Source organism: Saccopteryx leptura, chromosome 12 (assembly GCF_036850995.1).
Source record: "Saccopteryx leptura isolate mSacLep1 chromosome 12, mSacLep1_pri_phased_curated, whole genome shotgun sequence".
NCBI lineage: Eukaryota > Metazoa > Chordata > Mammalia > Chiroptera > Emballonuridae > Saccopteryx > Saccopteryx leptura.
Genome location: NC_089514.1, coordinates 46110721 through 46137593, shown reverse-complemented (window position 1 = coordinate 46137593; position 26873 = coordinate 46110721). Strand labels below are relative to the sequence as shown.

General features: G+C 37.2%; 1 protein-coding gene and 1 pseudogene across 3 annotated transcripts in view; both read left to right on the top strand.

Moving 5' to 3' along the window:
- Window positions 1-26873, top strand: part of MAGI2 (membrane associated guanylate kinase, WW and PDZ domain containing 2) — a 1711587-nt gene that overhangs the window by 1205804 nt on the left and 478910 nt on the right. The gene's annotated exons all lie outside the window — the stretch shown is intronic.
- LOC136384140 (U1 small nuclear ribonucleoprotein C-like) lies at window positions 15776-16241 on the top strand (annotated as a pseudogene).

The following is a 26873-nucleotide window of genomic DNA, read 5'->3' as shown; positions in this document are numbered from 1 at the left end:
GTATTTTTCTGAAGCTGGAAACGGGGAGAGACAGTCAGACAGACTCCCGCATGCGCCCGACCGGGATCCACCCAGCATGCCCACCAGGGGGCGATGCTCTGCCCATCCTGGGCGTCGCTCTGTCACGACCAGAGCCACTCTAGTGCCTGGGGCAGAGGCCAAGGAGCCATCCCCAGCGCCCGGGCCATCTTTGTTCCAATGGAGCCTCGGCTGCGGGAGGGGAAGAGAGAGACAGAGAGGAAGGAGAGGGGGCGGGGTGGAGAAGCAGATGGGCACTTCTCCTGTGTGCCCTGGCTGGGAATCGAACCTGGGACTTCTGCACGCCAAGCCAATGCTCTACCACTGAGCCAACTGGCCAGGGCCTCCACTGAAAACTTTTACAAGGGAGTAGCCTCATCTTCTTTTGCTGGTTCAACCTCCCTGGCCTTCTCTTTTAAAGCTCTACATTTCCATGCAGGATTTCCCAGCCATCCTCATTACCTTAGCTACCCCTTTTTTTTAAAATTTTTTAAATTAATTTTAATGGGGTGACATTAAATCAGGATACATATGTTCAAAGGAAACATCTCCAGGTTATCTTGTCTTTCAATCACGTTGCATACCCATCACCCTAAGTCAAATTGTCCTCCGTCACCTTCTATCTGGTTTTCTTTGTGCCCTGCCCCTATCCCCCTCCTTTCTTTTCCTCCTTCCCTCCCCCCCCCCCCCCCCCCCGTAACCAACACACTCTTGTCTATGTCTCTTAGTCTCATTTTTATGTCTTCAAACAACTAAAAATAGAACTACCATATGACCCAGCAATCCCTCTACTGGGTATATACCCCCAAAACTCAAAAACACTGGTACGTAAAGACACATGCAGCCCCATGTTCATTGCAGCATTGTTCACAGTGGCCAAGACATGGAAACAACCAAAAAGCCCTTCAATAGATGATTGGATAAAGAAGAGGTGGTACATATATACTATGGAATACTACTCAGCCATTAAAAATGATGACATAGGATCATTTACAACAAAATGGATGGACCTTGATAACATTATACTGAGTGAAATAAGTAAATCAGAAAAAAACAAGCACTTAGCTACCCCTTTTATAGTTGCTCCCAAATTTATGTTTCCAGAGAAAAATTGTTTTTTCAACTTCAGAATCATACTTCCAACTGCTTATTAAGCATATGCACTAATGGCATCTCAAAGTCAATATATGCAGAGCTGAACTGCATATATTTAATTTAAGATTTTATTACAATATAGAAAATAATTTCAAATTTCTAAAGCTTTAAGACCAAGACATATTACATTTTTAAAAATATAATATACCGTTTCCAGCCCTGTGTAATCATCATGTCTATCATGAGAATATCTGCCCTTACCTGGGATAGTGGCTTTTTTCCTGTGCTCATTTATATAGAGCCAAGAATTAATGCTATGTACATAATTATATACAAAGAGCTTTGGACATATACCTTAAGAACTATTAACATTATAGGACTTTCAAATGACCAAATACATTTAAATTTATTCATGTTCTAATTTATATTTCAGTGAAAGACCCATAGGAAACTACCAATTAAGATTAAAACTGTTGTTATACATAAACCCAACATAAAAAGTCACCCTCCCAAATGATAAGCTGGCACTTTAGTCAGAAAATATATACTTAAAAATGCTTACATTTAAATTTTTTTGAGCTGTGATATACAGTGAATTCTAGTTCATGTACTAGCTATTGTTAGTTATTAGCTTACTGTCAATCTTTAGCTATAACTTGCATATTGTCTTAATGTTAGTACACAAAAATCGTTGTAAGTATCAAGAAAAGGTGATTCTTGCATTTGATTATGCCATGTTTTTTAACACAGGAAAATTCAAAGATTAAAAAGAAGAAACACCTCAATGGCCCAGGTGTACCAGGTTGTGCCTTTTCAAAGTGAACTCAACTTACACAATATATGTTATTTTAGCTCACAAGGTAATGTGAAATACTGTATTGCGTTATGACAGCAAAATTTCATAAAACATTACTCACCCCTCACTTGATAGGCTCTGGAAAGGGGCTCAGTCCACCTGCCTCTTCTCTCTATGTAATGCATATTCTTCTGTTAGCTGATTATCCCAGCACAGTGGGCATAACAAATTTGTAAAACTTAAAAGAATATTTAGTTCTTTCAATAGTAATGGGCCAGAGTTGGGTCAGAACAGGATCAGAAGCACATACACACAAAAGAATTCTCTAGAAGTAGGTAGTTTAATCTATATCTCATCCATATAGATACTACTCTTTCTGTGATAGCTTTCTGTTATACATTTTCTTGTAGAAGAGATATTAAAAGTCCAGCTTGGAAACATGGATATTAACAAAGTATTTGATCCTTAAAGAAAAAAATTATTGTACAATAAAAAGTTGAGAGCCACATATGTGTTCTTTATTCAAAAGTAAATGGATTATGGCCCTGGCCAGTTGGCTCAGGGGATAGAGTGTCCTCCTAGGGTGCTGAGGTTGCGGGTTCAATACCGGGTCAGGACACATATGAGAAGCAACCAGTTAGTGCACAACTAAATGGACAAGTTTAATGCTTCTCTTTATCTCTCTCTCACTCCTTTTCCCTTCCTCTCTTTTAAATCTTTTTCTTTTTTTTTTTTTTTTTTTGTATTTTTCTGAAGTTGGAAACGGGGAGGCAGTCAGACAGACTCCCGCATGCGCCCGACCGGGATGCACCCAGCATGCCCACCAGGGAGTGATGCTCTCCCCATCTGGGGTGTCGCTCTGTTGCAACCAGAGCCACTCTAGTGCCTGAGGCAGAGGCCACAGAGCCATCCTCAGCGCCCGGGCCATCTTTGCTCCAATGGAGCCTTGGCTGCGGGAGGGGAAGAGAGACAGAGAAGAAGAAGAGGGGGAGGGGTAGAGAAGCAGATGGGTGCCTCTGCTGTGTGCCCTGGCCAGAAGTCGAACCCGGGACTCCTGCACACCAGGCCAACACTCTACCACTGAGCCAACCGGCCAGGGCGATAAAAAAAATCTTAAAAAGGAAGTGGATCAGGCTTGATGGTTTTATTTTCTTCACAGGCCCTACCTCTTAGCTCTTCAAAATTAAAGAACTGACAGTGTGGGAAAGGTTTATAAGAGCATGGAGAGGGTTTATAATGCCTTAAAATATATATAAATAATAAAATATAAGGTCGCTACTTCGCAGATTTTTGCCTACCACGGGGTGTTCTGGAACCCCCCCAATAGATGAGGGACCGCTAGCACTACCATCTGTGTTAGAACAGAGCTGGAGGCAGAAAAATGCCAGAGGCTGGTTCATGAACTCTTTTGATTATACATGAGGATTAAAATGTATAATTAAGAAAATCTCAAAATATTTTTGTTGTGCATTAATGTATCTATAACTTGATGTCTTTTTAAATATATTTTACTCTCTGAGTTGAGATAGTCATTTTCAAAAAGATAATTTAGACTTATACAATTACTTTTCAAACTTTTACATATAACAAGCAAATAATTAGACTAGTACATTTTATCTATGACCCTCTGACAGAAGGTAAAATAATTTCTAATGTTTTATGAAACTATTCACAAATTCTCAATTTCACTATGTATTACAGTATATTTCTTATCAAAAAGATATAAATATATTCTAGGCACATTTTACAGATACTAATTTAAAATAAGGCTATTGTCTTTAAAGAAAACAGTCCATTTGCAAGGTTTATTTACAATTGTTAAAATATTTTAAATTTATTTTTATTTTATTTATTTATTTTTAGAGAGAGAGAGAGAGACAGAGAGAGGGAGAAGGGGGGAGGAGCTGGAAGCATCAACTCCCATATGTGCCTTGACCAGGCAAGCCCAGGGTTTCGAACCGGCGACCTCAGCATTTCCAGGTTGACGCTTTATCCACTGCGCCACCACAGGTCAGGCTGTTAAAATATTTTAAATGTGTAAAAACATGGGTTTATGAAGTTATAGTCAATTACTTCAAACAGCATGATAAGATGATTAATGTTTTTAAACAACAAGAATATTTTGATTTAAAAAAGCTAAAGAAGTTTTGTCTTAAACTCTAATAGGTAATGTTGAAATATTTTCTGCAATAGTTGGGCTTCTCTAATATTGCATACTGTTTTTGGCACATTTAGTACACAACTTGAAAAAAGCAGCTAAAATTATATAGTGTTGAATGAGAATTACCTTTTCTAACTTGAAATAGTCTTAGGTGAGCTCTGAATAGAAAGTCAATAGTAAATGAAATAGAGCTTACTTGATTTCATAGAGAAATTGATCAAAAGACAGGACACTGCTGTCCTAGTCTTTGACTTATACACTATATCTTCAGGCTTTATATTTTGAGATAGGTACTTAATTGACTGATTTTATCCCCACTGAAATAACTATTAGAACTCAAAACAATTTTCTTTCAGAATAAAATTATTTTATTTTAGATTTTGTCTCAGAAAGTATCAAATATAAGTTTTGGTATGGAAAGAGTACAGGTATACTTAAAATGAAAGCTTGCGTAATTAAAAGTTGAATCTGTGGGGAAGGAAGAAAATGCTTTTTCCTCTACCTGTCCTAGTTAGGTTCATTGACTGGGGCTCTGCTAACGACAAAGACAAAGAACAGACCAACAAAAGAAAAACTAACAAGTTCATTCACAGGTGCATCCTGCATTCACTGGGCGTACTTAGTGGTAGATAACTCGAATGGGTGGTTAAAACTTATATAGTATTTTAGTAAAGAACAAAAATTTTGTAGAAAAATGACAAGACGAAGGAAAAGGAATTTCAGCTTCCAGGGGTGGCAATTGTGGGAAGGCAGATATAGGGAAAAACTAATGGTAAATAAGGGCTTGTTTTTTGTTTCTGTTTTTTCCTTTTATTGATTGATTTTAGAGAAGATGGAAAGACAGGCAGAAAGATAAAAATATCGACCAGTTCCTATGTGTGCCCAGACTGAGAATCCAATCAGCAACCTAGCGCATCAGGCAATGCTCTACAAACCTCACCAAGGCAACAAAGGCTAGTTTTAGCAAAGTTTTTTATGTAGACTCCTCTGGTCCCTGGACTGATAAGGTATCAGTTTTGAGTTGTCTTCACTGATTAACTTGACTTCCTGCTGGTTGTGACTGACTGAGTGGATGGACAAATATACAAACAGATCCTGCTTTTAGGCCAGCAGGGGAAGGGCAGAGAGCAGAGAACTTTTCTTGTTTGTCTTCAGGTCAAAGAATCCTCATGCCAAAGTAGCGATTGTTGGGCTGGCCTATTCTGCTACCCTTAAATCTATATTTCTGATACAAAGGAAATTATTTAAAATCTTAGGAAAATGTGCTATTTCTGAACAACACGTCCTCAGTAGCCAAAGGCTACAATTCTTTAAAAATTTCTGAGTGAAGGAAAAAATCATTTACATGTTAATTCGATTTTTCAAAAATTATATCATGGAATAAGTCAAATTCAACAATAATAAAGTCAAATTTGATAATTAATGTATTAAACTATACTATGGTATTTTTAAAACTTGCTTTTAATAATATTTATTGCATGTTTATATATAAATTATGATATACATTCATGTATTTTATCACATATATTGTGTATATAGATATTTGTTTATATATAAACATATGCATAGTAAATCTATATGTCTAACCTTTATTAATGCATGTGGTTACAAGTAAACATTTGTAATCTCTAATAATTTCTTATTTAATTTGACAAAAAGTTAACATTGACTGACATAATTTTAATCTATTTTTAGATTTACTTATGTGGCATCCACATTACACATTTAAAGTCTAGGAAGAAACCAATCATTACTGAAATGCTAACTTTGCAACCAAATACCATCATTGCAAACTTTGTAACACCAAAGGGGTTATTAAGATATAGCTCAATGTTAGTTGAAAATTCCAAACACATAAATTGGAGGAAAGAATAGACTACACACACACACACACACACACACACACACACACACACACACACACAAATAACTGTGTCAAGCAGTGTGCTAGACTTCTCAATGAATGCACAGTGGTGATAGAGACAGGTATATAAACAAATATCTCTAATAAAACATACCATAGGAGCAGAGGCAATAATTCTGCTAAATATGGGCAGACTGGAATCAGGATAAAGTAGTCTATTTGGATGCACAGAACTCAAGAAGACTATGCCAGGAGCAGACTGAAAATGACACTCTTTCAAACACATTATCTAGGAAGGAGGGCAGGAGAAAGTGAAGGGAGGGAATGTGTTATAACTGCTTACCTCCGCTTACACCCTACTATGTGTTATGCTTATTTTAGTCCTGTGCTATCAGTATTATTGTTTGAATTTTTACAGATGAGGAAATATTCACATATCTTAAATTCTATGAACTTTAAAATAAACTGCTGTAACATCTGTTCCTTTCAAAGATTTATTCTGTAATAAATTTCACCTATTAAAAGAAGTGTAAGTACAGGAACAATATCTTCCTTCAGTTAAAAGTGAAGCAAGAAATCTGAAAGGATGAAAATAAGAGATTTACAAAACTTCTGAGTACATATTACAACAAAAAGAAAGCTTAGGAAAACATAGAAAGACTGTCTAAATAATGACACTAAGAGAAATGGGCAAAGGACAGAATAGTTAATTCAACAACAAAGAAAGAGAATTTAAATTTCTAGTGCACATATAAAAACATTTAAGGGAGGTATTAAAGAGACATATAAATTAAAATACTAAGATATTTTATTTTCATTTGCAAGGAGTCAAAACATTGCAAGTATCTATGGCAAGGTCAAGGTCGTGGGTGCATGCTGAAGATTCTGGATGTATATAATATGGAAAAATAAAATATACTGCTTTTTTATTTCTTTTTAGTCTCCACAAAGTTTTGTTACTATTCTTTGAAAAGACTGAAAGCACCCCTAAGGTTTCACAATACTAAGGCTACTTAGAGTTAGAAATGTTATTTTTTTAAAAATGGAAATTTACCCTAAATGGAAGTTGACTTGGGAATGGCCATGTAAAAATTGATCGTTATAAATATACAGAAAAAACAGAAGTCTGCTTTTCTTAGTCTCATGCTCTGGCTTACATTTGACTATGACAATAATAAAGATAAGGCCCTAAGAATGAAATAACTCACATCATGTTAGGCAACAGGACATCAGGAAGAATAATGAGCTTGTTACTTGGGAGAGTGACAGAATAACATACATCAACTTAAATTTGTCTCACTAAACCAGGGAATGCCCAGAGGACTTTTTAAACATAAATTTCCAAATATTTATTTCTGCTACCAAAAAATATATACATTTCTCTCAATTATGTATCGATGATGTCATGTGTTATTTCCAACCTAAAAACAGCATGATCGACCCAAATTGCATCAACAAACTAAATGTACCTCAAACTAAAGCTACCAATCATCAAATATTAACCACAGAATTTTAGTAGTCTGAGTGATATAATTAATCATGCCCATGTGTTCTTTTCTTTTATTAAGAAATTGTGTGAATGAAAACACAAAATCTGATTTTAGATTTAGGCTTTTTTTTTCATTCCACTCCATTCATTTTTACAGCCCCTATAACAGACCTGAACACTAAATAACTAATTTTAGTTCAGTAAGACTGAAAACATAATATAATCAATTTAAGGAGAGATGATTTGGGCTGAATTAAGTTTAAATGACTGAAGTAAGTAGATAATAGAGTGTTAATCTTTGTTGGAAGAGAACTCTAGGTGGGAGGCTTTCAGCTGCTGCTGAGGAGTTTTAACTAGGAAGCCTCCAGTCACAACGGACCATTATGCTTCTAATTGCCCTTATTAACAGAAGAAAGAGGAGCAAAAAATATCTTCTGGAGAATCAGACATCCTGCTGTTTTCAAATAAACTAAAAGTATTGGTCAATACATTTTATATTTACAGGTTTGGTTTTAACATCAGAAGAACAACAATGTCAAAAAACTGAGCAAAACTAAGGCTGTCAGGTGTTTCTTTATGAACAAACTGTGGATGTTACATTTTGTTCTACTTAGAAGGAAAACTGAAAACCCAAATTTCTGAGATAGGTTTTATGTCAGTGTGTATGTAGTATATTGTTTTGGTTTGGATTTTCTTTTTTTTCCCCTTAACAGTTTTGGGTTTTCAACACCTACTTAATCTAGTTAACAATAATCAAAATTTGTTCATGTGTTTTTTTATCCATTGTAAATACTATGCCTTTTATTTTCTAAACTAGTAGTTCTAGTGATACAAGCATTGCTTCTTCCCAGAATATCAATAGTTAGCATTCTGTCAAAAACATTTTCTTGTATTTCACAGGTCATATCAGAAAGACTTCCTTACTTGGCAAAAGAATTTGACAAATTTTGAGCACTTTTTGTGAGTGGCATTAGGTTAAGAAATTTTTAGTATTTCACTGTGTGTGTGTGTGTGTGTGTGTGTGTGTGTGTGTGAGAGAGAGAGAGAGAGAGAGAGAGAGAGAGAGAGATCTGTGTGTGTGATCTGTGTGTGTTTTCAGAGTAAAGAATGGGAGAGTATTTTTCATTGAATTATTCCTTGGTATTATCCAATTACCTGAATTTTTATATTTGACAGTTGGATTATTTTTGTTCTTCATTGCATCTACCATTCACTACTTCTGTCATGGATACACATTTCAGTTACATTTCTTCTAAACCTCGTATTTAAAAGTAGTCTTTTAGTGATTTAAAAGTGACTGGAGGCCCTGGCCGGTTGGCTCAGCGGTAGAGCGTCGGCCTAGCGTGCGGAGGACCCGGGTTCGATTCCCGGCCAGGGCACATAGGAGAAGCGCCCATTTGCTTCTCCACCCCTCTGCCGCACTTTCCTTTCTGTCTCTCTCTTCCCCTCCCGCAGCCAAGGCTCCATTGGAGCAAAGATGGCCCGGGAGCTGGGGATGGCTCTGTGGCCTCTGCCTCAGGCGCTAGAGTGGCTCTGGTCGCAACATGGCGACGCCCAGGATGGGCAGAGCATTGCCCCCTGGTGGGCAGAGCGTCGCCCCCCGGTGGGCGTGCCGGGTGGATCCCGGTCGGGCGCATGCGGGAGTCTGTCTGACTGTCTCTCCCTGTTTCCAGCTTCAGAAAAATGAAAAAAAAAAAAAAAAAAAAGTGACTGGAAAATACTGCCTCATATCAAAAGAGTAAATAATTTAGGACAATGAGAAAACAGATCAGTCCATTATAAAAAAAATGCACCAAAGTTACAGTTAAAAGGAAAGGAAGACTTTATTTAAGACTATTGCAATAGGGGAGAGACATTGAACTCAACTCCCCTGAAACAAAAAAGCAGGAGGATTTTAAAGTCTGAGTAACTAATGGAAAATACTGTGGGAAGGACTGTGGGGATTGGGAATTTTGGTCAGAGTGATTAGGCCATTTCTGTTTGCTGATTGGCACTTACAAAGTTGGGCTACAACCCTCCAACAGAGACTGGGAAATAGAGTGGTAGCTTTCTTGATGATCGCATTTCAAAAGGTAACTCCCAGGGCCCTGGCCCAGCTGCTCAGTTGGTTGGAGCATTGTCCTGCTATGCCAGGGCTGCAGGTTCAGTCCTTGATCCGCAATCCCCAATCCCTGGAGTCAACCAATGAATACATGAATGGGTAGAACAACAAATCAGTGTGTTTTTCTCTCTTTCTACTTTACATTCTCTCTCTAAAACCAATAAAATAAAATAAAGAATTGAGGGGGGGGACTAACTATGAGGACCTTGATAAAGATATTCCTAGGTTGTGAAAGATTTATACCTCAAAGAAACAGAGAAAGAATTTACAGTAGCAAGTTGCTAAAGTATTCTAAGATAAAGGTGGTCAGGGGCCTGTGGTTAGGAAGAAAGCTTTCTAAAATGTAGTCAAGCTGAGGGGAATGCTAAGGCCACCTCAGTCACTAGAATTTTACAAAAGTTTAGATAATCAAACAAGAGATGATAAACTAATAATTAACAAAAGACTTTGTAGAAAGTTCATGTTATGAGGAACAGTTACATTGAAAGTGAAGTCAGGTTCAGAGGTGCAGCCGGAATCAACATATGATACTTCAGACCAGACATGAAGTCAGCAGTAGTGCGTCATCAGTCAGGTCAGGCGTTCTCCTCCTAAAACCTGAGTCCACTGAGTCAACTCTGTCATGTCCGTTTCTGACTGCGATCATGGTGTCCTTGGTTCAATTTGATATTTCTTTGAAAAACTACCTGATTATAGCAGGTAGACAGCCAATTTCTATCCTGGGTTTTCTAACACATCACACACACTCACACATACAAGTCAGATTCATGGAGAATTTATACCTCCCCTTTTTTTCTCTCTGATATGTAATTAGATCCTTATATTCTATAGACAATGTTTAATTTTTAGTTTATGATGTTACCCAGTATTGCTAGCAGAGGTGAATATAATAATCTCAGTCCTCTATAAATTAAAAATAAAAGATGACAGAAAAATATATACATGGTGGGTCTAAAATAGGTTTACAGTTGTTTATATGAAAAATAATACAAAATTACTAAAAATAATACAAGAATAAATTCTGTTTTGCATACTCGCAACTGTAAACCTACTTTAGCCCCACCATGTATTTACCACCTACATTTTTGTTTGTTTGTTTTATTGATTTGAGAGAGAGAGAAAAGAAGAGAGAGACAGAGACAGGAACATTGATTTGTTCTTGTGTGTGCCCTGATTGGGGATCAAACCAGTAACCTCTGTGCTTTGGGACAATGCTCTAACCAACTGAGCTACCAGCCAGAGCACCTTCTACTTATTTTTTAAGGCTTCTTAATATTTGGAAACTTATCTGGAACTAGATGGAACCCCCTTCCTTGTAAGAGATAGAAGGGTAACCATTGTTAGTCTTTCACATAGAAATGAGGTCATGTGATAGGTGAAACTGAAGTCCCAATTTATTGATTTTTATACCTCACCTTGGATGTTAGTAAATGGTCAAAAAAAGTTTATTCTTGTTCCAGAATCTGGGCCTTAACCAAGTTTTCTGTGAGCCTCTGGAGGATTACATTCTTAAGGTCAGCCTTAGCTCTAAGGTCCTGTCCACTGACTCTTGATCTCACTCACATTTCACTTTCCATGACTGCTCTGTCCAGGCCACCTAGCTATGGACCTCAACCCTTATTTCTCGATCATTTTAAGAGGCTCTCACAAGAGGAGTCACCAAGCAAAAAGTTAACAGAATTTATTAATGGTTTGGGCAGTGTGTGTGTGTGTGTGTGTGTGTGTGTGTGTGTGTGCGCGCGCACGCGCGCACTTGTGAACACACAGGAATTATATACACAGAACAGATGCAACTGTCAGAGGGGAAGGGTGTTGGGCAATGGGTAAAAAAGGTGAAGGGATTAAGTAAAGGATAAAAAGCTCATCAACACAGACAACAGTGTAGAAATCACAGGAGGGACAGGGGAGTGGGGAAAGGAGAAGAGGGTCAAGGCGATAGATGGTGGTGGAAGAAGACTTGACTTAGGTGGTGAAGGTGTGGCACAGGGCACAGATGATGAATTCTAGAATGGCACACCTGAAACCTATCTGGTTTTATTAACCAATGTCATCTCCAACAAATTCAATTTAAAAAATACAAATAATAAAATGTAATGCTAAACATTTTTATTTTTACAATTACCTTGGTGACCTTGACACCAGTTTGTTTTCATAGCCTCAACGCTCCTTTTCTTCTTCTTCCCCCTTCCTTAAATTTATCTGAATTCCTCAGGCAAAGCAGTTTACCTTTGGGGTTTTCTTGTTTGTTTTATTGTTTTTTTATGTTCTTCTTTTAAAAAAGTAAAGCTTCTAAGATTTTGCTTTTTGCAACCATACAAAATTATCAAGGTGTTTTCTGGAATATAAACATTCTGATCAAAACTCTTCTCAGAGAGGACATGAATAGACACTTCTCCCAGGAAGAGATACAAATGGCCAACAGATATATGAAAAGATGCTCAGCTTCATTAGTTATTAGGGAAATGCAAATCAAAACTACAATGAGATACCACCTCACCCCTGTTAGATTAGCTATTATCAACAAGACAGGTAATAGCAAATGTTGGAGAGGCTGTGGAGAAAAAGGAACCCTCATTCACTGTTGGTGGGACTGTAAAGTAGTACAACCATTATGGAGGAAAGTATGGTGGTTCCTCAAAAAACTGCAAATAGAACTACCTTATGACCCAGCAATCCCTCTACTGGGTATATACCCCAAAACCTCAGAAACATTGATACGTGAAGACACATGTAGCCCCATGTTCATTGCAGCATTGTTCACAGTGGCCAAGACATGGAAACAACCAAAAAGCCCTTCAATAGAAGACTGGATAAAGAAGATGTGGCACATATACACTATGGAATACTACTCAGCCATAAGAAATGATGACATCAGATCATTTACAGCAAAATGGTGGGATCTTGATAACATTATAAGGAGTGAAATAAGTAAATCAGAAAAAAACAAGAACTACATGATTCCATACATTGGTGGAACATAAAAATGAGACTAAGAGACATGGACAAGAGTGTGGTGGTTACCAGGGGTGGGGGGAGGGAGGACAGGGGGAGAGTTAGGGGGAGGGGGAGGGGCACAGAGAACTAGATAGAGGGTGGCGAAGGACAATCTGACTTTGGGCGAGGGGTATGCAACATAATTTAATGACAAAATAACCTAGACATGTTTTCTTTGAATATATGTACCCTGATTTATTAATGTCATCCCATTACCATTAATAAAAATTTATTTAAAAAAAAAAAAAACAAAAAACTCTTCTCAGCTGTTCAGATATCCATTTCCATTTCTCTCCACCATTTTATATCATAGATGTATCAGGATCTGGGCTGCCATACTCAACATGCTGCAAGATTATATCACATTAATTGTACCTAAAAGCTGAAAGACCAAGTACAAAGTATCATCTATTTAGGATCTCTCTTTGCCCAATACTGAGGTAATCAAGAAAAATAATTGATAGAGCCTTCTCTATTAAGGCCAAGGACATGGATTTAACATTCATTCATTAACAAATCATTCACTTTGCATCAATATAACAGAAATCAAGTGGAGCTTAGAGTAAGTAAACCAGAAAATAAATAGTAAAATTTTATATGGTACAAAATGCTAATAAAAATCAAGCAGGGTATTAAATAGAGTAGAGGGACAGTGGTAACTCTTTTCAATGGCATGGTCCAGACCTCTAGAAGCATGCGACAGCTGAAGAGACTAGAATGATAAGGAGCCACCATGAAAGTATCTAAGGAAGAATATACCAGGTTAAAAAAAAAGAGTAGAGGTGAAAACCCTAAAGTGGAACATGGCTTGAAACAGGGAATAGAAAGGAAAAAACAACACAAATTTAGAGATCAGAGAAGAGAATGATAAGACATGAAGTCAGGGATGTTGGCAAGAATTAAATGATAGATCCTGGTGTAAAGTTTGGATTTTTTCTAAATCATGCTGGAGGGTATTTTTAAAATGGGTTATGACTTTATCTAACTTGTTCTTTTCTTAAATCACTTTGCTGTGTAGAGATTATGTTTTAATGATTATCTTAAAACTTAACTAAAAGTCATCCTAAAACTATTGGTGCACGCTTTCCAAATTGTCTTTCAGACCAAATTATTAAATTCATGTTTTTGGAGTATGTACTGTGTTCCTGGCATTAGGCTAGAGCTGGAGATTCAACAAGGATGTGGTTTCCACACCCAAGAACACAAAACTTCATAGAAAAAGATTTTGTTCTGCTTTATGTGGACAGTTAATATTCTCCACATTGTTTGTATTCTTATTAGAATCAATATGACCTTCCATGATCTTTTATTCTGGGTCTTAGATTTTTAGTCCTAAACTATATTCCTCCATCCATTTTACACAAAATAAATGACTAAGAATGTAGTTGCATTTTCATAATATTCTTAGAATTCATTTTAATTTTATGATAAGGCTTTTAATTTCTTTTCAGTAGAAAAACTGAATTCATAACAGGGAATAGAAAAATAATAGCATCTATATAACACTTTCTCTCTTTAGAGTGTTATTCCAAGTTAATTGAGGGTTGGAAATATATTAATTAAACTAAGAAAATATTAATATTTGTGATGCCAGGTCACGAAACAGTTTCTGTGTTAGGCCAAGGTCATTTCTACCTCCTCCCCATACTGAACTGCAAAAATGCAGAAACACAAGTTGCCCCACAGACTGCAAGTGAAATTACTGATTATGTGTGAATGGTGTTCAACCTTGAGGAGCTCAGTGATGAAGATTAGGGAATTCTTTGAGTAGAGCACTGGGAAAAAGCCAAAAAAATAAAAAGCACAGGGAAACACGTTTTTCTTTGGAGGTTGAATCTCAGAAAGCATGAAGCTGGGGCTTTCTCTGTCCTTTCAACCGTTTATCTTACTTCCCATCTTCCTTTCTCTTTTTATTGGACTTTAAAATTTTAAGGGTTTTGGTCAATCTACCCCACAACCTCCTATGCCCTCTATTTTATCTGTACTTTTATTGTTTGTTTTCTCTTCTATTTTTCCCATATTGCAAGAGACACATGCATTAAACAAGAGTCACTAAAGGACCGGGTCTGTGAAAAATCTATTTTGAAGTTGGAGCAAAAGCAAGGCAGCTTTCTGAGTGTTCTTTACCCTCAGGGCAAAAATGTTGCTAAAAAAATTATTCTCCTCCTTCAAAAGAGCTAACATTTTGACCATTGTACTTTCCGGAAACAATTGTATATTGTGTCTTATAAATCCAACTTCATTGTAGACCAAGTGCTGGTTAATGAAAATACCTTAGACCTTCTCTCACCTTTGTAAAAAGAACTGTCTTACTGACAATAAAGTGTGGTTATAAAAATTCTTCATATTTCATAAGGAATATGTGCTTTTTTCATTCCTGCAACTGTATATATCAAGGACTTATTTTAGGCAAAGCTTATGTCGCTACAGTCCTAGGTGACTAATGGTGGAGCAAGATGAGAAAATCAACTATTTTACTACAAATGTTAAGGATTGTGACATTTGAACCAGTGGTTATAGATGTATAGCTGTGGTTACCTTGCCAAGGAATGATGGTCAAGGAGACACTTTCAAGAAGGGTAACACTTAGCTGAGTCACCGAGACAGATAAAATTTAGCTTGGAAAAGGAGATGAGAAGCAAGTTCTAGGCAGAAGAAACAGCATATGCAAAAGGCAAGAGTCAAGGAAAGTGATAAAGTCTGAGCTTGGAAGGTTTCTGTGGGAAGGAGATGCACTTAGTAAGGTGTGGTCATAGCAGATCATGTTAGAACCTGTATGCCATTCTAAGGGGTTTACTTTACTTGAAAGCAAAAGGAAAGGCACCAAAGGATTTCTAGTAGGGAAATGAATGAATGGGTTTGCATTTGTTGAATATTCACTCTGGTAGTTGGAAAGGGGTGGACTGAAAGGGAGAAGGTGATAGGCCAAGAGCATAATTAAAAAACAATTGCAAAACTCCAGTTAAGAAGTGAAGGAGTTTGGCCATAGTCATAGCAATGGAGGAGAAAGGAATTATTTGAGAGATGATTAAGGGTGGAATCCAGGATTTCTTAAATAATTTGAGGAAGGAGGAAGAAATTCATGGTGACTGTCAGATTGCCAGCTTTGGCATCTGGCAGCTCCAATGCTGATAATAGAAAATCCATTGGGGGAAAGACTATGATTCAGTCTCACTCATGTGATATTGAGGTGCTGGTTATAAGACTAAAGAGTGAATGAAAATTGGAATGGAGTGGCCAACAGCCTGAAGAGCAACATGCCCAAGTTTTATTGTGACTCTGCAATACCCACCTCACCCATGAGTCTTCATCTGTGAGAATGACATTCTGCAGTGGTAGGAAACACAGAGAATGTGAAAGACTACTCCCAGAAAGGGATGGAAGAGCAAGCTCAGAGCCTGACTGATAAAACAACCGCAGCATTTCAGCAAAGAAAGACTTCCTATGCCATTCTCTGCCTCCTCCTGTAGGAGCATTGAGCCTACTGCCCTTAAGTGTTCCAAGTCCTCCTTGTCCTGAAATGATGCCAGCATGAGGGGCCTCCCATGATGCCAATTAATGATGAGTCATCTTCCTCCTGGGTAATGCCAGTGGGACCTGCTCCTTGAAGGAGGCCCCCTATGGAGGGCACATACCAATGATGTCTGGTCCCCCAAAGACAAGACCTCCCACCCATCCCATAATGATGACCACTTGTTGGGAATGGCTCAGCCAGACAGATAAGAAGTGAAGGGAGCCTTTTTCTATCAGTTTTGTATTATTTGTTCTACTTTACCAGGAGAATGCACTGCTGTGACTCTGGGTGTTTTCTAACAGCATGACAAAGAAGATTTCCTCTTCCTATCAAAGAAAGAATAATTTTGGAGGAGAGTTGCTGCTGTGAATCAGCACAGATAGTAATTGTCCAGGTCCTGAGTGAGAATGGTGCAGAATGAAGAAATAGACTCAGAGAAAAGAAGTATGGGATTGGGAGTTCCCTGCAAGCTTTATTATATCACTCATAATATAGTGATAGCAAGCCAGAGCAAAGACAAGCCCCCGGTCTGCTTTATTATATAGTGCAGAGCCTTATGCAAATAAGGAAGTCTCTGATACAAAGGCACACATCTGAGGCATAAACAGGAATTCTCTTAAGACCAGAAATCCATCTAAAGTATAAATAGGAATCCCCTTACCATGCATGATAACTGAAATCAACCAACATCAGAACAAACAAAGGGTGAGAGGAAAGGCATGTAAATTGCCTCTAGCAACTTAAGCAGGTGAGGAAGGGGATGGGGATGGGATGAGTACAAATACTCAGCTTCATAAGCAAAACGGATATGTGGGGAAGAGTTTAGCCTTTAGCTTAATCCTTAAACTGTGAGGGCTTTGCCAGTTTGCAGTCTCCCACAGGGAGTAATAGGACAAAAAAAAACCCAAACTATTATTGTTTGTATTGTGAAATGTGAAAATAAAACTGTCAACTTTTTTAGTTTAAAAAAAGTCAATGAAAACAACAATTAGCATAATTCTTCTATAGAGTCAAAAGTTATAGTGACTCATGAAAGGTTCACTTTTTCTCCATAGAAAAAAATTTTCATTTTAAAAAATCATTTATGTTTACCACCACTTCCCCAGTTTAGTTTGTTCTCTGAAGAAATGTCACACTTGCAGACATTATATTCACATGTTCCACAAACACTTTATTATGAATCCATTAGGGTATATACTTAAAATATTTTGTTTCTCTGTGTTATCCCTCATGCAGTATCATGCACACATTCTGCAGACGGAGCAGTAAAGCAAGGATGGGAGAGCAGCGTCTTGCTAGTTACCAAAGCTTCCAGTTCATCTTTGTCCTTTCTCGTGTCTGTCCTTTTCTCTACTCATCATCATTGTTCCAAAATGGAATCCTTCTCAACCTAGGATACTTTCTTTATTACTATTACTTTTAATGGACAGAGAGAGGAAGGGAGAGAAAGAGGTATGCATTTATTGTTCCACTTAGTTGTGCATTCATTGGTTGCTTTCCTTATGTGCCCTGAAAGAAGATCAAACACACTTGGCATACTGGGAGGACACTCTGACTGACTAAGTGAACTGGTCAGGGCCAACCTTTATAAGAGTTCTTAAGTACCAACCACAGAAACTGATTCTGCTTGATTTATGCAGAAAATAACTTTACTGAAAGGTTTTGGGTACCTTACAGAATCGCAAGGAAGGTGGTAAAAAAAAAAGCTTGAAAAATAAGAAAAAGAGCGTTTCATCACCCACAAATATGAGTCAAGGAAGACATTCACTGCTCTCTTGCTGCCGCCAGGACTAGCTGTGGCAGTCTCTTCCGCCACTGTTGCTTCCGCTTTGCCTCACTAACTCCAGATTCAAAACCCCAGGTGGTTGTGTCTGACTGCCCAAACCTGGATTGAAAGCAGGCCCATGCCCTATTTTTCAGGTTTCCAGAGAAGGCAAGTATCTGGGCTTTTCTATTTCTTTTTATTTTTTTATTGCTTTTAGAGAGAGGAAGTAAGAGAAAGAGAGAAAGATTAATTTGCATTCCACTTATTCATACATTCATTCGTTGACTCCCACATGCACTCCGATGGGATCAAATTCACAACCTTAGCAATGGAGACAATGCTACAATCAACTGAGCTACCTGGCCAGGGCTCTGGGCTTATCTACTTCTGTAGTGGCATGTAGAACCTAAGTTTCCAAATATTAAGAAGCCTTAAAAAATAAGTAGAAGGTGCCCTGGCTGGATAGCTCAGTTGGTTAGAGCATTGTCCCAAAGCACAGAGGTTACTGGTTTGATCCCCAATCAGGGCACACACAAGAACAAATCAATGTTCCTGTCTCTGTCTCTTTCTTCTTTTCTCTCTCTCTCAAATCAATAAAACAAACAAACAAACAAACATGTATTTACCACTCATGTTGTGGAGAATTCTCCAAATATAGGAAAGAGGGTTCAAATGAGGGCAGCCACAGAAATTCAAGAGTCCCCTGAATAACCAGCTTTCCTCCTGGTTCTAATCATTCATTTTCTATTTTATATTAAACTCTGTTCTGGGCATGTCCTATGGATTCATGGTGCAGATATCAAGATTACAAGTACCTGGTTAAGACTTTCTCAAAATACATCTATTATGTTGTTCTGCTTTTGTGACAGTAGAATTGTTTCCATAACTTAAGATTCTTCAACATAGTATCCAAAATATTCTATCAATTGACCTATATTACATATACAGCCTTTTCTCTCTTTTTATTTTTTCAATGTTTATTTTATTGATTTTAGAGAGAGAAAGGGAAAGAGATTGAAAGAGACAGGAACATCGATCTGTTCCTGTATGTTCCTTACCAGGAATTGAACTGGCAACTTCTGCACTTCAGAACAATTCTCTAATCAGCTGAGCTATCCAGCAAGGGCAGCAGCCTTTTCACTTATTTTTTTTTTATTATTATTAAGTTCGAGGCAGAGACACAGAGAGACAGACTCCACAGGCATCCCAACCAGGATCCACCTGGCGAGCCCCCTACCAGGCAATGCTCTGGGACCATTGTTCCATTGCTCCACAACCAAACTATTTTAGCATCTGAGGGGATGCTATGGAGCCATCCTCGGCACCTGGGGCCAACTTGCTTGAGCCAATCAAGCCGTGGCTGCAGGAAGGGAAAAGAGAGAGAGAGAGAAGGGGGAGGGAGAGGAGTAGAGAAACAGATAGTGCTTCTCCTGTGTGCCCTGACCAGGAATCAAACCTGGACATCCACACACCAGGCCAGTGTTCTACCACTGAGCAAACCAGCCAGAGCCTCTTATTATTTTCTAACATAAATTCTCTTCTCCAACTAGGATAATTATCTTCTAATTTACATATATTACTACTCTCATTCTCTGCAAAACTACTAATCCATCTACCTCTTTCTCCCTAGCCCATCCCTGAACTCATTTTATTTTATCTCCAAGCAACACTCCATTTCTATTACAGTATTTGCTCCCTTCATTGTTCCAACTGGGAATCAATGAGAGTCATGAGCTAATGCAAAGTAAAGGCACATTTATTGTGAAATCATACATTTCTGTATACAAAGTCATACCTACACCTTAATTCATAAACACCCTTTATGGATGTATTTCTATTTTTTAAATGTGGATGTTTTTACTTCTCCAAGTAAATTGTAAATTATTTAAGGATCTTATCTGCTATTGCATCTCCTCTGCCATATCTAATATGTAAATACAGAGTCCAATCTGTGTGTCTGTGGAGTAGCTATGTTGTAAAGTATCGACCCTTTATGGATGTATTTCTGTTTTTTAAATGTGGATGTTTTTACTTCTCTAAGTAAATTGTAAATTATTCAAGGACCTTATCTGCTATTGCATCTCCTCTGCCATATCTAATATGTAAATACAGAGTCCAATCTGTGTGTCTGTGGAGTAGCTATGTTGTAAAGTATCGACCCTTTATGGATGTATTTCTGTTTTTTAAATGTGGATGTTTTTACTTCTCTAAGTAAATTGTAAATTATTCAAGGACCTTACCTGCTATTGCATCTCCTCTGCCATATCTAATATGTAAATACAGAGTTCAGTCTGTGTGTCTGTGGAGTAGCCATGTTGTAAAGCACCGTTCCACTGGGCTTATGCAGAGACACCAAGTCCAAGTGAATTTTTAAGGAGTTTTATTAAAAGGAGGAGATTTATTAATAAGCCGCTGCATATGACAAACACAGGGTATATCTGACCCAAATCATGCCCTCTCAAATATAGCCCTGAGGCAGGTAATATACCCTTGATCACACACAGGTTGGCGGGAAAAGGGGGAAACATGACACAATCATTATCAAGCTTATAGCATCTGTCTATAGCAGGGGTCCCCAAACTACAGCCCGCAGGCTGCATGTGGCCCCCTGAGGCCATTTATCCGGCCCCCACCACACTTCCGGAAGGGGCACCTCTTTCATTGTTGGTCAATGAGAGGAGCACATTGACCATCTTATTAGCCAAAAGCAGGCCCATAGTTCCCATTGAAATACTGGTCAGTTTGTTGATTTAAATTTACTTATTCTTTATTTTAAATATTGTATTTGTTCCCGTTTTGTTTTTTTACTTTAAAATAAGATATGTGCAGTGTGCATAGGGATTTGTTCATAGTTTTTTTTATAGTCTGGCCCTCCAACGGTCTGAGGGACAGTGAACTGGCCCCCTGTGTAAAAAGTTTGGGAACCCCTGGTCTATAGGATCCATACATAAAACATTCTTCCATATTAAAACTTATAAGGTAACACAATAGCAAAAAATGTTGTTTTTTATATTAAAAGACATTTCCAGATCTTTTAGTGTTCATCTGCCATCCCTTTGTCTAGAGGTATATACATGAATCACATGTTTTCAGGATGGGAGGGGGAGCTTACATGGCACCAGGGGATAAGTGTTTGTGAATGGCCCATTAAAGAAAGAAAGAAGGGGAGAGGAAAGGGCCTGCTTAATCCTCCCTTTCCCTGCACTGGTTAGCTATTTACCTTCTTCCTCAGGTGTGAGGGAAGGGAGGAAATCCAAGTCTCCTTCCCCTCTTCATTTACAATACAATGCTATCAGCCATGTTGACCTGATATAAATCACATATAAAAAAAATTATATTTTCAAAATCTATCTGTATGCTTAGCCTAAATTATAAAATGCCCTTTAAGCTTCCTAGTAAAAAAAAGTGGGGGGAGGGTTCCTACTTTCCTACACAGTATGTCTCTGCAAGCCAGGAAACTCCCACATTCCTCTTACTCCTTACAGAAGAAAACCTAACTCTTCCTCCTAAAATATTAATATTAATTTTTCCATTCTTTGGTACCTTACTACAGCTAAGCCAATGTCTGGTCAGTTTCAGTGCTTACCACATGCTTTCAAAGAAGTTGGGATCCTGGGGCCCATTCTTCCAAACCTTACTTTGTTTCATTTTCTCCCATAACCTCTTAATTCTAAGTCATTCTATTCATTGTTCCACAAATGTATAAACTTCATATTGCAGTGGGAATCAAGCAAGGATGACTGAGCATAAATTCACTGTCATTTTTAGAAATCACCTGAAGGAAATGTCCAGGTGATGCCAATAGTGTTATCTTTATAAAGGAAAACGGACATTATTAAAAAATGGAAACTATTAATTTCTGCCTGACATGATATAATCTTTCTATGCTTTGTAAAGTTAGAACAGAAAAGAAATGGATTTCATCTAAGAATCTGATTATTTTGTCATTGTCACAGAATGACATATTAATTGGGTACTAAATTTGCAAAATTCCCTAGTGAATGCAAACAAAATGTGTCCTTTGTAAATTAAGTAAAATTCCTCACACAGAGTTCCTTTCAGATGCTGTCAGAGTTTTGGCAGATGGCATCGTTCAAATAAAGTGAAATAGGCTTCCAAGTGCATCCACAGCATCTTGTCCTGTGAATGCCAGAAGAATTTTTCAAGTTTCTAATATATCTTAGTATCCTCATAAATAGAACCTGTCATTAAATAAATACTAAAGATTATATTATGACTCTAACGTTAGCTGAGATGTATTTCCAAATAGGTATTAATTATATCTATTGCACAACAAGGAAATGCAATACAAAAGGATTTGAAGGTCATTGAACTTGGAATCCTAAAGAGCAACATGAAAATTATTTCAAAGATCTGGAGGCATTCCTCATAAAAAATGGAAGCCCAGGTGGCCAGGTCTTTCCTGCGTGTGGCTCTTCAGATTTTCTTATCAGTATGTAGCACATTGGGAAGCCTAAGAAATGAGTGCTTTATTTACATGGATTCCAGTATCACCGCCTTCCAGCCTCATCAAAAATAATTCAAGTTGTGGCATTGGACAAATCATATAACAGCAGGCACAGTGCCTGATACACAATATCAATAAATTATAGCTAACTTTAGTACTTCAATGGTGGTAAATAACTGGAGTGAGGCAGGAAAGGTATCACTTTTATAACTTTGGGTATAAAAATTTTGATTTTTTAATTGAATTTATTGGGGTACAGGTTCAGGTGTGCAACTCTATGTAGCATCATCTGCACATGACATCATGCACATATCACCCCAAGCAAAATGTCTTTTATCTCCATTTTCCCGTCAGTGCTATGAAAAATGTAAAGGATAACATCCTGGGTATGTTGGAATGGGAACATAAATAGCACTTAATAAAGTTGAACAGCAAATTTTTGAAATGTAAACTCCCATCAGTAAGAAGAGTTGCCAGGTAAATTTTGACTCTTATTTTACAAAAAAACTCAAGGGAAATTTTTCTGTAAAGCATTTACTATCTTCTTCAGTCCCCACCATAAATGGCCATTTCTTTATTTACACATCCTTAAATACCTCTACTATGATATGTCCCAACTTACTGAATTTCTTTTTACATATGTCTTTCTAGAACTATGTGGTGAACCCCATTACACAGAAACTTTTTTAAAAAAATTTTTAATTGAATTTTGAGAGAGAGAGAAACAATGATTTGTTGTTCCACTTATTTATGCATTCACTGACTGACTCTTGTATGTGCCCTGACCAGAGATAAAACCCTCAACCTTGGTGTATCAGACAGTGCTCTAACTAACTGAGTTAACCAGTCAGAGCCTAGACAGAAAAATTTAAATTTCTAGCTCTTAGCACAGCATTCAATTAATCTTGAGTAAGTGAATAATGAATTTCATATTGTTCAAATAAGGGATAATCACTAAATAAAATAAAGAGCATTGACTCATATCTCTTTCTACTATAGCAAATAATAAAACCCAATAAGAGAAATAAAAATGAACCCAAATAATATCTGAAAATCTCTTCCAATGATTTCTATGAATCTCTTAAATATTCTCATTGATTTGTACATATTTTGCTGAAAACATGATATTGGATATCTTTGCTGACAATAAGTTAGACATCTAATGGGAGCTTAAAATATATTGCTCTTAGGAAAAGGGTTTGAGAGAAATGTGGAGTCTCAGTAAATGGTATTTTCTAGATTTTAAATATAAAAGAATAAATTTGAAAATGTACAATGTGGTGTGGTTTGCAAAATTAAACTAAAAAAACTGAAAAATCTTGCAAAGTAATACCTTATCCATGTTATTGTAAAATTAATAAAGTATAATATTACATACAATATCCATAATGGTGAAATAAAAGCTACTAAAAATCTGTTACCAAAAGCAATGTAACTAAAACTTAATGCCTTTTTTCTCTTTACCGAAACATTTTCTTTCCTCTGATGTGCTTCTGTAGCACTTGTGTGCAGCCATTGGCAAGGTGGAAGTTAAGCTTTATAGAACACAGCCAATACAAATATTTTCTTTTTTCTTTTTCCTCTCTACTCCAACCTTGCACACCTGGAAATATCTGAAATATTTGGCAAACACTTTCACCACAAGGACACCTAACTAAAAACTGTTAACATCAATTTAAAACAAAAACCATGAAAATAACAACTAATGTATTCATTTTAGTGGAAGCCCCACAATTCCTTGTCCTACCCAAAGCGCTAGCTGAGGTTGCTCTTCAGATGAAGGTACCAGACATTTTTCTAAACTATTTTTCAGGTGCCGTAGGAGGCACATGATCTCATTCATTCCTGTAACAAATGGCTATGCTGAGCATCCAATATCATCAGGTTTTGTGGATACAAAGATGAGCAAGATATGCTCCCTGCCTTTAAGCTTCTCACCATGGGGTTGACAAAACAGATGGCAAGAGTATATAGTCTTCAGAACTCGGCAGAAGTCCTTTTCTCAGTGGAATACCATATTCCTCTCCCCTTTGTTTTCTGTACATCTTTGCTGCCCATTGAGTTCTTCTCAGTCTGTCTTGTGATAGCTGGTTTTACTGAGTTTTCTGACGCTCACCTCTTACTGGGAAATTTCCCTAAATCACAGCAGTTTTAGAATAATCTAATTTGTATGCTTATTATTAGGTTGCTGAGTATGATACACTAATACTTTTAAAACCAATAAAGTGGCTTTTTAACACTATAATTCTTATACAAAGATTGCATCCTTTACTTTCAAATATTATATTTGAGTGAATATTATTTATTGATCTTTGAGCATAGTTTTTAATCACATAAAATTTTACTGAAAGATAAATGTCACCAGACCAAAGAGAATGCTCTCCCATCCAAGTACTACCCAGGCCCGACCCTGCTTAGCTTCCGAGATCAGACGAGGTCGGGCGCGATCAGGGTGGTATGGCCACAGACCAAAGAGAATGTTCTAATGAAAACATCATTATGATCTTAATTATAGTTTTTACTTTAAGGTCTATATTTGTAGTACAGATGAAATTTTGGTTTGTTACCTAACAAAATAATTTTAAACATGCTTATTACTTTACTCTTTTTTCTAAAAAATGCTGTACTATAATATTTTTGTAAAGAGTCATTTAGACATATAATCAATAGTAAATTATAATCAGTCATCATTGTATTTTTTAAACATTATTTTAATTTTAGTTATAGGTTATGTACAATATTATATTAGTTTAGGTGTGCAATGCAGAGATTAGACACTTATATAACATAAAATGATGACCCCGATAAAACTAGTACCCATGTGATACCATACATATTTATTACAATAATAGTTTCTTAATTTCTTAAAATATTTTTATTTATTGATTTGAGAAAGAGAGGGAAGGTGGAAGGAGCAGGGAGCATCCATTCACAGCTGCTTCTCATATGTGCCTTGACCTGACAAGCCCCGGGTTTCAAACTGGTGACCTCAGCATTCCAGGTCAATGCTCTAGCCACTGCACCACCACAGGTCAGGCTACAATAGTATTAACTTTATTTCCTATGCTATACTTTGCATTCCTGTGACTATTTTGTAACTACCAATTTAGACTTCTTAATCTCTTTATCTTTTTCAGCTATTCCCCCCAATGCCCCTTCCATCTGGCAAACTTCAAAATAATCTCTCTCTATATGAGTCTGTTTCTCTTCTTGTTGTTCATTTTATTTTTAGATTTCAAATATATGTGAAATTATATGGCCTTTGTCTTTTTCTGTCTGACTTATTTTACTCAACACAATAACCCAGTGGTAGTCAACCCGGTCCCTACAGGCCACTAGTGGACATTTCAGCTTTCATCGTGCGTGGTAGCAGAGCAACCAAAGTATAAATAAAATGATAGATTTAACTATAGTAAATTGTTTTATAAAGATTTATTCTGCCAAACAGTGAAAATCCAACATAAAGTACTTGGTAAGTAATTGTTATTATATGCTTTAACTTGCTGTAACTCTGCTTTTATAAATTTTATAAAGTAAAGTTACTTCCCTACTTTATAAATCACCATTACTGTGGAACCAGTAGGCGGTTAGAAAATTTTACTACTAACAGAGATACAAAAGTGGGCAGTAGGTATAAAAGGTTGACTACCCCTGCAGTAACCTATAGGTCCATCCATGTTGTTACAGATGTAAGATTCCATTCTTATTTATGGCTGAGTCATATTACATTGTATATATGCACCAGTTCTTCTTTATTTGCTCATGTTGCTTCCATTTCTTGGCTATATTCTTCAGTGAACAAGTAGCTGTATATGTCTTTTTGATTAGTGTTTTTAATTTCTTTGGATAAATATCCAGAAGTGGAATTAGTAGATCCTTCTTTATCTTTTGTTATAGGCTTTGTTTTAAAATGTATTTTTCCTGGTGTAAGCATTGTTACCTGTAAGGCCAATGGCTGTCACCATGGCCATGCAGGGTCTCATTGGGATTTTGGACAGATGGTAAAAGAACTGTGGAGCCAGAGGATGGTGGGCCATTCTGTTTATTAAAGTCTTGTAAGGGTGGACGAGCAAACAGGCAGGGAAGACCGCTTCTCTCTCACTCAGGGCTCCCAAAGCCTGGCGCATTCTCTCAGACTCCTTCTCTGGACTCACCCTCTGGACTCTTTCTCTCTCTCTGTACTCCCCAGCAAAACAGGCTAGGGCAAAAACCTTTTTTCCAACAAACAATTGCCCTCCCAAGCAGGAAGGCAATGTGCAATTTGCAATCTGTTGCCCTTAGGGAAAGCACCCACAGCCTTCCACAGACTATACATATGGGGCAGTGCCCCACACCAATGCAACAGTTAGGCAAAATGTAAGTGAACAAACCTAACACAAGTTACAAACTTGAAACACATTGGTTTGCCCCACACTACACCTGCCTTTTTTGTTTTGTTTCCATTTTCATAAAATATATGTTTCCATCCCTTCACTTTCAGTCTGTGTGTGTCTTTGATCTGAACTAAGTCTCCTGTAGAGATCAAATGTATGAGTCCTCTTTTCTTGTCCATTCAACCACCCTATGTCTTTTTTTTTTTTTTTTTTTTCATTTTTCTGAAGCTGGAAA